Source organism: Etheostoma spectabile, chromosome 10 (assembly GCF_008692095.1).
Source record: "Etheostoma spectabile isolate EspeVRDwgs_2016 chromosome 10, UIUC_Espe_1.0, whole genome shotgun sequence".
NCBI classification, from domain to species: domain Eukaryota; kingdom Metazoa; phylum Chordata; class Actinopteri; order Perciformes; family Percidae; genus Etheostoma; species Etheostoma spectabile.
This window is the reverse complement of record NC_045742.1, coordinates 28,281,149-28,293,583: the sequence shown is the minus strand read 5'-3', so window position 1 is coordinate 28,293,583 and position 12,435 is coordinate 28,281,149. Positions and strand designations below refer to the sequence as shown.

Genomic DNA, 12,435 nt, shown 5'->3' with positions numbered 1-12,435 from the left:
AGTTAGACAGAGTTTATTTTCATTAAATTCTGTGCCCTTTCTTTTCCAAACATTCCTTTGCTCATTCTGGCCAAAAAGTTCTACTTTAACCTTATCAGTCCACAGAACTTGTTTCAACAATGCGTCAGGCTTGTCTATATGTTCATTTGCAAACTTCAAATGCTGATTTTTGTGGTTCCAGACGATGATTGAGAACAATCCATGACACTGTCAGGTCTCAGCTTTCCAAAGGGGGCGTTGCATGCTAGAAACTCCACATTGTGCCTAAATATCTGCAGACGCCATTTATTTGATTTCTGTTATTTTAAAAGTGTAAATTATGGAAATAAAAACTTTATGTGACATATTATGTGAATGCCTGATCTGTCATTTGATGACTTTTGGAGATTTTTCCATATTTTCTTGGCTTCTTTATGCACATCAATAAGTTTTTAACTGGGGTGTCCAAACTTTCAAACCCCACTGTATGCAGCTGTCATTTGGCAGTGGCTGTTTAAAGCCAGAGGAATTAAACACGGTCTGTTTTTTTGTTTATGATTATGCTTTCTTTGTTATTGACAGTAGTACATTTTCCATTTTAATTTCTTTTGTTCATTTAAACAAAAAATACTATGTTTTATAATAATAAAGAGGCGTGGTTTACTTTGAAGGCTGTGATCCTGCATATCTGGATCACATAACCGTGATATATAACAAAAGATGCTCACACTCGCGCATTGAGAGAGGACGCTGGCGGTTGTTGTTTCGCCGCTTCTCCGCTCCGCTGCTGCTTTTTGCTTTTTGCTTTTTTTCCGCCTCGTTCTGTCTGTGGAGAAACACCGGATTTCTCCGTCGTTCCAGCGCTGCTACTACGAGGTTTAGGTTTTCTCCGGGCAGCCGTCTAGGTGTCCCGGTTTCAGATCGGCCTGAGTAGTTACCTCTGCAGTGGTAGCTAGCTGTCAGCTGCCTAAGCCGTCTCATTGCCTGTGCACCCTGCTGACATGATATTGACCTTCTGTCCATGTGCCTGACAGTCTTCCATCTCTGTGTTTGGCTAACGGCTAGCTCCAGGCTAGCACTTTTGGCGACCTCTGATGCTCAAGTACTCTAGCACAGCTGCTAACCTCAAACAACCAATCCTTTCCAACGTGCATTGCTCGCATAGGGAACAGGACTTCAGCGCCGTCCACGTTACATCCCACAGAAGTTCCCGTCGTAAGTTTGTCTACCATCAGCCTGGCCAGCGCTTCAAACATCCCTTCCATCTGGACCATCGCACGTCTGCCGCGTCATCAGAGCAGTGTTGCTCTCATTGCTAGCAAAAGGGAAATATCGCGAGATCTCTGCACGCTCCGCTGAGCAGCATGGGAAACAACCGCGAGATGTCGTAGCTCCAAGCAGGACAGAAAACGTGGAGTGGATTACAGGTGCTACGGCCTATACAGAGATTCACCACAGCACAACGCTCAAAATAGAACTTTTCAAACACAATCACTCACAAATAAAGCATCCTTCATAAAAGACCACATTATGGACAAGGGATTAGACCTCATTTGCCTGACAGAACTTGGCACCAGCCAGGGGTTTACTCAGCGCTTAATGAAGTCTGTCCCCCGGTTACAGCTACTGGAGAGAGCCCGCAGCACTGGTCGTGGTGGTGGCCTAGCTGTCATACACCGACAGAACTTGGAGCTGTTCCTCCTCCCCTTGCCTCACCTGTCCTCATTTGAATGCCTTGCCATTTAAATGTAAACCCCCTTTCCCATGACAATGTTCTCATTCACCGGCCCCCAACCCAACTCAGCTTTCATCTCAGAGATACACACGACCTCTCACAACACTCGCATCACTTCTGCCAACATTATTATACTTGGAGATTCAATATTCATGTGACAACCCCTGCTGCCACCTTGCAGCTGAGTTTCGCAACTATTGGACTGCCTCAACCTTCAACAACATGTTGATGTCCCCACCCATCCAGGGGGCACACACTGGCTGGTCATTTCTAACTCCGCCTCCTTTAACAACCTTCGGCGTATGACTGGGTGTGTCGACCATAAGGCCATCTTCATGGGAGCTTTCACTCCCTTCCCTCACACCAAAGACAAGCGTCAAATCTGCTATAGGGACCTGAAAAAGATCACAAGAACATTGACCATGACCTCCAACATCTCTCTTGCTGATTTCTCCTCTGTCACAGAGTCGGTTGACTTCTACAATCAATCTCTGAGCAGACTCCTAAACCTCCACGCCCCTGTCAAAACTAGAACTGTCAGCTTCTTACCTCAGCCCCCTGGTACACCTACGAAATCCGGCAAATGAAAACAGCTGGACGTGTCTTGAGCGGCGCCTCAGGGCCTCAGGACTCATTGTCCATAGGGGGCCAAGAGAACATCAGAAGTCCTACGCAAGGTTTTGAGAGTGCACGTTCACAGTTCTATTCCAACATTACACAAGAGCCTGGCAACTCCAAGCAACTTTTTTTACACATACATGACATCCTCAAACCGCAAACTCCCTCTCATCAGTAGCACAGAAGAGAGGTGCAACAATTTCATCTCTTTTTCAGGAAAAAAGTAGACACCATCCGCTCCCTGCTATCCAGTTTCTCCACACTGTCAGCTCGACTGCCGACCCAGCCTGCGTTTTCCCAACCTCTGTGCTGTTTTTTGGTCATCTCACAGCGAGAGGTTGAGAACATATCAAAAAGATGAAACCATACACTCGTGCCCTGGACCCCCTCCAACAGCCTGATAAAATCAAACCTCCATGCCATAAGTCCCATCAACAAAGGTCATTAACTACTCCCTCAGGCAGGCCATGTTCCATCTACACTAAAAAAACGCGGGTATAGGCCATTTCTCAAAAAACTCAACCTAGACCAGAAGTCTTTGCTAACTACAGCCATCTCCCACCTTCCATTCCTTTCCAAGGTGCTGGAAAAAGTAGTTGCCGCACCAGCTTCAGGACCATCTAAAAAAAACAACCTATTTGAGAAATTCAGTCCGGTTTCCGCCCTGGCCACAGCACAGAAACCGCCCTGGGCAGGGTCACAAATGACTTACTGTGACTGCAGACGCTGGCTCCCCATCTCTTCTCATCCTCCTGGACCTGACTGCAGCATCGACACTGTGGACCACAACATCCTACAATCGTCTTAAATCCACTGTGGTGTTCTGACTCTGTCCATGAGTGGTTCTCATGTACCTCACGGGAGCAATGAGCATGTCGCCTTGGAGAGGCTAAATCCCTGACGCACAACGTCACTGTGGTGTCCCTCAAAAGGGGTGATAGAATGCAAAACCGATTTTACCCTGTCATAGGTGAATGCCGACAGTTTGGTGGGTAATAGGACATCAAAGAAAGCTTTAAATCCCATTGACATGCCCTTCCTCTGAAAATCCCACATTTGAATCTGCCGCTGAAAACGGGCGAATCTCAACAAAGCCAAAAGATGACGTCAGGATCTCAGAACCATTAGCTTGTCACCGCCCATTACGTATAAGGAGAACGGTCCAGCCAACATTACACACAGGCCACTGACTGAGACCAGCTCCTAATGGAGCTAGCGTTAGCTCAGTTAGATGTCCGATGAGAACGGTGCTTGTGTACTCTGACGGGATTTAACTAAGAGAAAGTTTGGAATATTCCAGGATAATGACAATGAACCAGGGTCGTAAATGCAGAGTTCCGGCCGTACAAGAACGGTGACACTCTCAGCCTTCCAAGGAAGCAACCGTGCTGCTGTTTATAAGGAGATCCCAGGGAACGTTTTCACCAAAGACAGTTTTCAAAAATTTGGACAATTTAAGCAGGATTTGCTAAGCTGCTGGTGCTGTTCCGACTGTCTGGTCATCCCAACCACAAGCTGTAAGTAGGATTTCGTCATTAACAGTAACATTGGCAATGCTAAGGTATCCGTGGAGCATAGGCTGAAGACGTGTGTTGATAACTGTAATGGCAAAGGGGCTAACGTTTCATTTTCTAACTGTCCATTCGAATAAATACCCGTGTTGTCATGTAGCTCCATCTATAGTTCACCATGCCTGTTTGTCCACTTTTTCAGGTTCATTTTTATTGTATTTCGCAAGAAAGCTAACTGCAGCTGAGTAGAATCATGATCGGTTGGTTGCTAGCTAGCGTAACTGTAACGTTACTCAGCTAGCTAGCTAGTAGCTCGTATCCGTTTGCTTCGCAACAGAACTGGAAACGTTTATATTCATATGATATCTAGTCAATCTCGTGAAAAACAGTGTGTATATAGACTGCAATGTATTGATTTGAGTTTTTTTTTATTTCAGAGCAACGCTATGTCACAAGGACAAGACGCGAAAGATGCAGCTTGCCAAAGATGATCCGAGGTGTGTCATCTCGGGGGGGGAACAACTGTCTCTAAGACATCAAGACGCACATATCATACAAGGAACCTTTCTAATATTCTTAACACCCGACTCTTATAGTGTTTGTGTAGCATTGTGACTGGGTAGCATTAGCGAGCAGTGTTATCATGTTATCATGATGATGAGTGACTTTTATAAATATGTGAGCCATTACCAACACATTAGTGAATTATTTAAAGTAGGAATAGAACTATTCATCTGGATTATCATGATTGGTCTGATCTCAATCATGCATCTTTTGTGGGGGGGGGGGGCTGGTGAAAAAAAATTTGGACAATAGGCAGGAATGTGTTTGTTAAAACGGTATGAATGAATGCTAGATTGTGTGTTGACGATGCCTTTGCAGGTATGTACACGCCTATGAATTGTCATTCAACAAACAGTCTTTAGAAAAGGCAAATGTGAATGGGGGACAAATGTCTGCAGAAACTGGTTTGTTCAGTGAAGGAGTGAGACACAAACATGGTCTAGAGACACAGCCTAATGGCCGGCCATATAAATGTAAATCATTTCAGATTAAGCTGCCCCACTGTTGACACTTGTAACAACACTGGTTAGAGTCCTGCTTTGGCACAGCTTAGAGGTTTAACTGCTTTTGCTATGAGTAACTGGAGTTTTTGCTTGGTGTGTGTAAAAGGTATACAGTTATGTTACAAATATTTATGTTTTTGTTTGATTGTATCTTGCAGCCACACGGAAGACAGCCAAGGGGAAACTAATGTACACGTCGTTCCCAAAGGCCAACAGGGGAGGTTACACCGTCAAAGAAGTGAAGACAGAGACAAAAGTTTGTAAGTTAAATTTTTTTTTTAAACAAAAAAATACTAAATTGCATCTTATCGGCAATCAAAAAACTTTTCACACACTGCAAACAACAAATCTGAATGTGCAATGATATAGGTGTAAATGACTTTTCACACACAACAGGCTATTCTTAGACCTGATGCGACTGGTGTTTGAGGAGATCATCCACGACCCCCTTCCTTATCTGGAAGCAGTCCTGTGCCCCGGACCTGTGTGCTCAGCTCGCAGGCACCCACCCGAATACTGCCCTGAAACTCCAGAAACTCCCTCCACGCTGCACGACACAGAGGGGTCACGGCACGGACACTTCTACCAAGAAAACCCAGCACCAGCTCACAAAAGTTATAAGCCCTGTGTCTGCATTGCTACAAAGAGAACGGGTGTAGTGGACAATACACATTTTTAGATTTAAGGTAATGATGATTGTTTTGAAACAAAATAAAGTAATTTTGTTGTCTTGAATACTGTGTTTTTGTAATAATGCTGAATCAATAATCAATGCGTATTGTATAAACATTTTATTTAGTACTGAACTGCTAACAGTGGTATCAAATTGGCTTCACCTTTCCATCCATCTGATTCTCAACGGCCATGGTCACTCTGAAATATTATTGCATTTTGCAAGAATATATATGAGGCACGGATGAAGGCCAGGATGGTGAGCACATACAGGTATTCTCAGGAATCTAGGTCATTCTATTCTTCTGACCTGTAAAAACAAAACATAATGAGCTGTTGTATTTCATAATGTTGAATGAGCAGAAAAGCATAAAGTAGTTGAGTTAATGTATCTCTAGTTTTATTTAACTGAGGTATTTATTGGCAACATATTTTCTCTTCCTGGGGCATGTGTGCACAGTTTCCACAAGAAACACTGCCCAAGGTAAGATATAATTAGATACTACATGTTAAGAAGGAATATATCTCATAGTCAGGATCTAATCTGCATGATAGTAGTTCCAAGATAACATTGACGTAGCATACAAATGAACAGAAAAGGCTCCTGTCCAGCTAAATGGCGTCCTGTTGTAAGATAACATTACTTCCGGGTGGTAAAGAAGTACGTAAATAATAATACAATCAATCACTATCAGCAGGAGAGTATACGTGAAATGTTACAAAGTGACTAAGAGACTTTCGTTGAGAGCAGCTCTATGAACTGGCACTAACTTTCTGCCAACTGGAATCTTGACTGAAATTGCGAGGGTACAAGTGTTAAAAATTTGTCATGTGCAAATTAATAAGTTATGTTGCTTAAAATACTAAAAACAAGGGTAATACAAAGTTATTCTTAGGTAAAACACGAAGTGGGAGTTTACACTAGTGTGACAACAAACCTCTGTTGAAAAAGCAAGTAAATGAGAAATGACAAAACTTACCAGTCTGAAGAAGTCATTTCCAATTTACTGGAGGTTGTCCTCGATGTCAGAATTCCTCTGATAGGCTAAACAGATAGGTAAACATGTATCGACCTTGGAGTTTTAGGATGTTGGTGTGTAGCGAAAGCTCGTTGACACAAAAAACAAAGGCGAGCTATTTAATATTATGAGCAGGACCATATAAGGCAGAAAAGCTCTGTTTCAAGCAAGTAATGAGAGGGTGGTGCTGGGAGCGGAAAAAGAAAGATAAACACACATTGTTTAGCAAAAAATGTTGGACATACCCATCAGAGGAGACTCAGAAGAAAAGAAAAGAGTGATGGAAGAGTAAAAAAATTAGAGAAAAGGAAGGAGAAGTGATAGGACAAAGGGTGGATAATAAAAGGATAAAATGGAAATGTATAAGAAGGAAAGGGAAGTAGGGAAATGATATGAGTGTAGTGAAAGAAAATATAAAGAGGACTAAAAAAAAAAAATGAATGAAATGAAAGATATAAGAGGAAAAATGAATGGAGGGAGAGGTGTAAAGGAGGGGGGTGGAAGAAAAAGTTGAGAAGAGAAAAAGATAGAATGGAAGAAATAGTAGTAGGAAATATAAAAAGGTGAGGGAATTAGGAAAGGAAAAGAATAAAAATAGAGGGAGAAAAGATTAAGTTGAAGAGAAAATAAAGGGTGTGTAAAATGGAATAGAATATGGAATTTGAGGATAATGAAATAAAGATATGAAAGAAATATGTGTAAAAATAAGGACAAAGAGAGAGAAAAGAAAAGTGAAAATGAATAAAGTAAAGATGATGAAGAAAGATTGTAAAAGATTGGGTATACTCAAGGAGGGATAAGAAATGGAGGAAGAAATGGGATGCTGAGAAAAGTAATTAAAAGAGAAGTAGAGAAAGAAAGAGATGAGAGGATAATGGTGAGGGTGGAAAAAAAGAAAAAATAAAAAAATAATAAAATATAGAAATGGATTAAGGGGGAGAAAGGAGTGAGGAAAAGGTATAAATATAAAAGAATGAATAAAAGGTGAAGAAAAAAAAAATAAAGAAATTATAAAAATAAGAAAATATAAAAGGAAAATAGAGAGGATTGGGAGAGAGGAAAATAAAAGAAAAAGAAAGGAAGAGGGGAGAGGTTTGAGGGGGAGGGATTTATGATAAGAGGGTAAAGAAGGGGAATGAGTAGGAAAAATGAGGAAAAAAGAAGGGGATGTTGGAAAAGTGGACATTAAAAAAAAAGTTGTTAGGAGAGATTATGGAAGGTGATATAGGGAATGTTAGGTTTGGTGTTAATGGGTTGGGGTATTGAGAGTGATATGTTAAGGATATAAATTGGTTTATTTTATAATTATTTATTTTTTTTAAAATGTAGAAATTTGAGGATTGGTTGAAAAATATGAAGGTGAAAGGATAAATTAAATTTATTATTATTATTATTATTAAGATGTATCCATTAAAACAATTTGTTTGAAAAAGTAATGAAGTGAATTCTGAGACAATTAATTGTCCACCTAATGTGGAATTGTTACTGATTTATTAACACATAGTGTTACATACATTATTGTAACACATTGATTGTTTTCCCCTCTAAGAAAGGCTGCTCGATCATTTATTGACCAGGCTCTACACCAGACTATCAAGTGCCCTCAATAGTGCCCCTCAAGACTTAGATTACCTCGAGATAATTTGTTTGCAGGAGTTGGTTGTACTTAGTGCACTACCAAGCCAGTCTGAGATCCCTCAAGCAATGAATCTTATGTACCTAAATCAAAATGTGTGGTTTAGGGTGTGATGGAGTGTTTTCTGTATTATTCTCACAGATTATATATCTTGGTGTTGCTGATAACAACAAGGCCTCCACTACCCTTGCCTTCTTCAATGAAGCAGTTGAGAAGCATAGCTTACCACAAAGGTAAAGGTTCTTCATTAAATTGAAAACAATACATACCTTTTAACTATGACAAACGTCACCTATAAGGGTTTGGGGAGACCATGGGGTGGTAAATGTTGATGTGGCCCGCCTTATGTTCTCGGTTTGAGGAGCTGGGAGAAATCTTCATTGTGGGAAAAAGTGTGCATAATCAGAGGTAACCACGAGAACACACACATAAATGTGTTAAGATTGGAATGCTATTATTAAATGGCATGCCGTCAACTGATTATCACTACCTCTATTGTTCTTTAAACAGAATTCAACATCTCTGGCGAGATGTCTTTAGAGAGGTCACGTGTCTCTTCTACAATCTGTTGCACCAGCTGGAGGAGGATGGTTTTCTTGACCTGTCGTGCTCACCTTTTCTGCTGCCACTATGTGTTTATTCCCCACTTGATGTGTTCACCGATTGCTGGGAGAATCATCCCGTTTCAACTGAGAGAAATCTCACTCCCAACCAACTGTGGCACATGGGACTACAGCACAAATCAGAAGAGTACAGTGAGGAAGAATGCATTTCTGAAATATGCTCAGCACAGCATGGAGTTATGGCACAATAAATAATTACTGCTGGTCTTACAGGATTTGCACATCCATCTGATTGACTGGGAGAGTACTGGCCTTTTACCCTCTGATCCAAACAGAGGAAAGATATATGTGTGATCAATGATCTATATAAGGATGCAGTTTTTAAGTCATATCAGGAGCTAGTGGATCAATTTCTTTTGGAGGGAAGGGGTGAATTTTGGAAATAATTACAACTAAGGAGCAGTGTGCAAAGTATGTTCCCACTTAATAAAAGTATGGAGGAATAATGGAATAACAAAGTGTGAGCACTGAGAGTCTTAGATTAATATGGCAAAGTGATTTAGGGTGTGAAATAGATAAGGAGAAATGGTGTAATATAGTTTCAAAAGTTGGCCGGGCCACTAGGGATGTTAGAAGCAAATTTACTCATTACAAATGAGGGCGGGTTGGCTCAGTGGTAGAGCGGTTGCCTGCCAATCGGAAGGTTGGTGGTTCGATCCCTTGCCCTGCAGTCCCATGTCAAGACGCTGAACCCCGAGTTGCCCCCGGTGCTGCGCATTGGTGTGTGAATGTGTATGAGTGTTTATCCGATGAGCAGGTGGCACCTTGTACGGCAGTCTCGGACGCAGTGTATGAATGTGTGTGAATGGTGAAAGTATCCTGTATGATGTAAAAGCGCTTTGAGTAGGGCACCCAGATAGCTCAATGGGTTGAGTGGGTGCCCATGTACAGTGGGTTTGAATCCAGCCTTTGGGTTAAGTGGGTGCCCATGTACAGTGGGTTTGAATCCAGCCTTTGCTGCATGTCAACCCCCCCTCTCTCTCCCCCTGAACATAACACAGTCGATATAATCAAAAAACAATGTAGTGGTACAAGGGGTGTTGTCCTTAAAGTTTAGCTGTTACTGCCTTTTGCTCTGTGTTTTTTTTTTTTTTTTTTTTTTTTGGTATTTGTAAATGTTTGTTTAAAAAAATAAAAAAATAAATACTTAATACAAAAAAGGGAGGATCTTTATTATTATTGCAATGTGATCAGATTCTGTGTGATAGCTGAAAAGTGTGTCCCAATTCACATCTCTCCTAAGTCAAACCATAAGTTTTTATGTTGTGGTTCACTGACCCTATTTGGAGAATGGTAAATAAACTTGGATACAGTATATATAGACTTTGTCTCAGTTTCATTTTACTATACTTAGAGATATCAGTTCAACTATTAAGTCTTAAAACACATACTGGAGCAAATGACTCCATTTAGAGTTTAAAGTAGACTACATCAGCAGTTTTCAGGCAGCTTGCAATTGAATACGTCAAGCTTTTTTTTGAACACATGCACAGAAGTTTGTTTTAAAACTCTTCTATCACGGTTAAATAAAAACAACAATTTCAATGGAAGTCACTATATAAACCGCTTGGTAAATGTAAAAAAACAACTTTGTCAATAAAAAATGCATATATTAAAAGGCATAGATTCTTATTAAAAGTAAAACTAATCGAAAACTATCATGCAACAAAAATGGCTGCCCCCACTGGCTAAAACATCCTTTAACATTTGTGGTGTGGTCTAACGATAGCACACAGCAGAACTTGCAATCATGTTTTTAGACTTTATATCAGTCCAAACCCAGTTTCATCTGTTGCAATGCAACCTTCCAGATGATCATGGAACTCTTGGTAATTGGTGTACAAAACAGGCAAGCGCAGGATATGGAAGCAGGTGGAAGATGTTGGATGGTCTGCCTGCACCACCTCCACTTTCATGTCCTGCATGGGCAGTTCCCAGCCAACCCAGAATTTAACCAGCTGCTTGAGTTTGTCTTCAGTCACTTACATAGGGGCACATAACACACATGGAAGAGAGGAGAAAAACAACGTTACATCAATTAAATTATGATTATGAGACTTGAGTGTGCAATTAATTGCTCAAAATTAGTTTAGACAAATAAATAGTGTAATGGGGAAATTATATTTAAGCATGATTTCATATATCCTTTGTAATGTTCAGGGATTATTATTCATATTATTCAATTACTATGCTTTTGGCGGTTGTATGACTTCATTCTACTCATTCTGTGTGTGTCCTTCCTGAAGCAGAATTACAGCTTTCTTTTCCAAAATTACCAGTTGAAAGTTGATGCCCTGAAGTCCGAAAAACACAGTTGTCAACTAAGTTTATCAATAAATTGCAGAGTCAGGGACATTTTCTTACTATACGTGACCAGACGACACCACGTTGTCTTTAGCAGCTCAAGATAAATGTTGTGGTCAGCTGTCCTCCCCCAACCTTTGGCCTACTTCTCCTCTGTTTTTCTGTGTCTATCTGGCTGGCTGTGAGGGCGTTCCTGCCTAGGGGGCGTGGCTGCCATCACCTGTTCCGTCATCCGCTCAGCTGTGTCCCATCACCTCATCAACTCCTGCGATTCATGTAAATGTAAATGTATTTTATTTATATAGCACTTTACAACAACCGATAAGTGAACCAAAGTGCTTCACAACAAATAAAACCACAGATTTAAAACAACAATACACCACTAACAAAAATTACAATAATGAATGAGAAAAGTAAGAAAAGATAAAAAATAAAAACAATACAATCAATACAAATGTGCCATCACATTACTAGGTACCAAACGCCACTTTAAAAAGATGCGTCTTAAGTCTTGATTTAAAAAGGCCCAGGTCAGTAATGATATGCATCTCACTGGGCAGCTTATTCCAGAGCTTAAGTCCAGAAACCGAAAAAGTGCGGTCCCCCCAGTGTTTCAGTTTTGACCTGGGCACTTCCAACATGAGTTGATTAGATGACCTCAACGTCCTACCACAATTACGAATAATCAGCATGTCTAAAATGTAAGATGGGGCAAGGCCATTAAGAGCTTTAAAAACAAACTATACAATTTTATACTTAATTCTAAAGTGTAACGGGAGCCAATGGAGAGAATAAAGAATCGGAGTTATGTGGTCTCGTTTTTTCGTTAACAGGCGGGCTGCTGCATTTTGGACAAGTTGGAGACGGTCAACAGAGGACTGGGAAACACCCATATACAGGGCATTGCAATAGTCCAGTCTAGAGCTTATTCAAGCGTGAATAGCCTTCTCAAGGTCATGACGGTTTAAAAACAATTTTACCTTTGCCAGAAGGCGCAGTTTAAAAAAGCTCGATCTAACAACATTATCAATCTGTTTGTTGAATTTAAAGGAACTATTAAAAATCACTCCTAAGTTCTTTACCGTCTGTCTGGCCGTTGGAAACCAGGGACCAAACCCGGGCTGACCACCTCTTCGTCGCCAGATTGACACATTCCCTTACGTGGTAACTTGGCTCTCAGTATCAGTTGTCTTATGTGCTCTAGCATTAACTCTTGTGTTTGTTTCGTGTTTCCTCGTGTTCACCTTGTCTTCTCTGCCTCTCCGCACAGA

General features: G+C 40.9%; 1 long non-coding RNA gene across 1 annotated transcript in view; it reads right to left on the bottom strand.

Annotated features, from left to right (window-relative positions):
* Positions 1 to 10,562: 10,562 nt before the first annotated feature.
* LOC116696993 (uncharacterized) overlaps positions 10,563 to 12,435 on the bottom strand; it is a 3,114-nt gene continuing 1,241 nt past the window's right edge. Inside the window, exon 3 of the long non-coding RNA XR_004333880.1 lies at positions 10,563 to 10,841. This is a non-coding gene — a long non-coding RNA (uncharacterized LOC116696993). The remainder of the gene's footprint in view (positions 10,842 to 12,435) is intronic.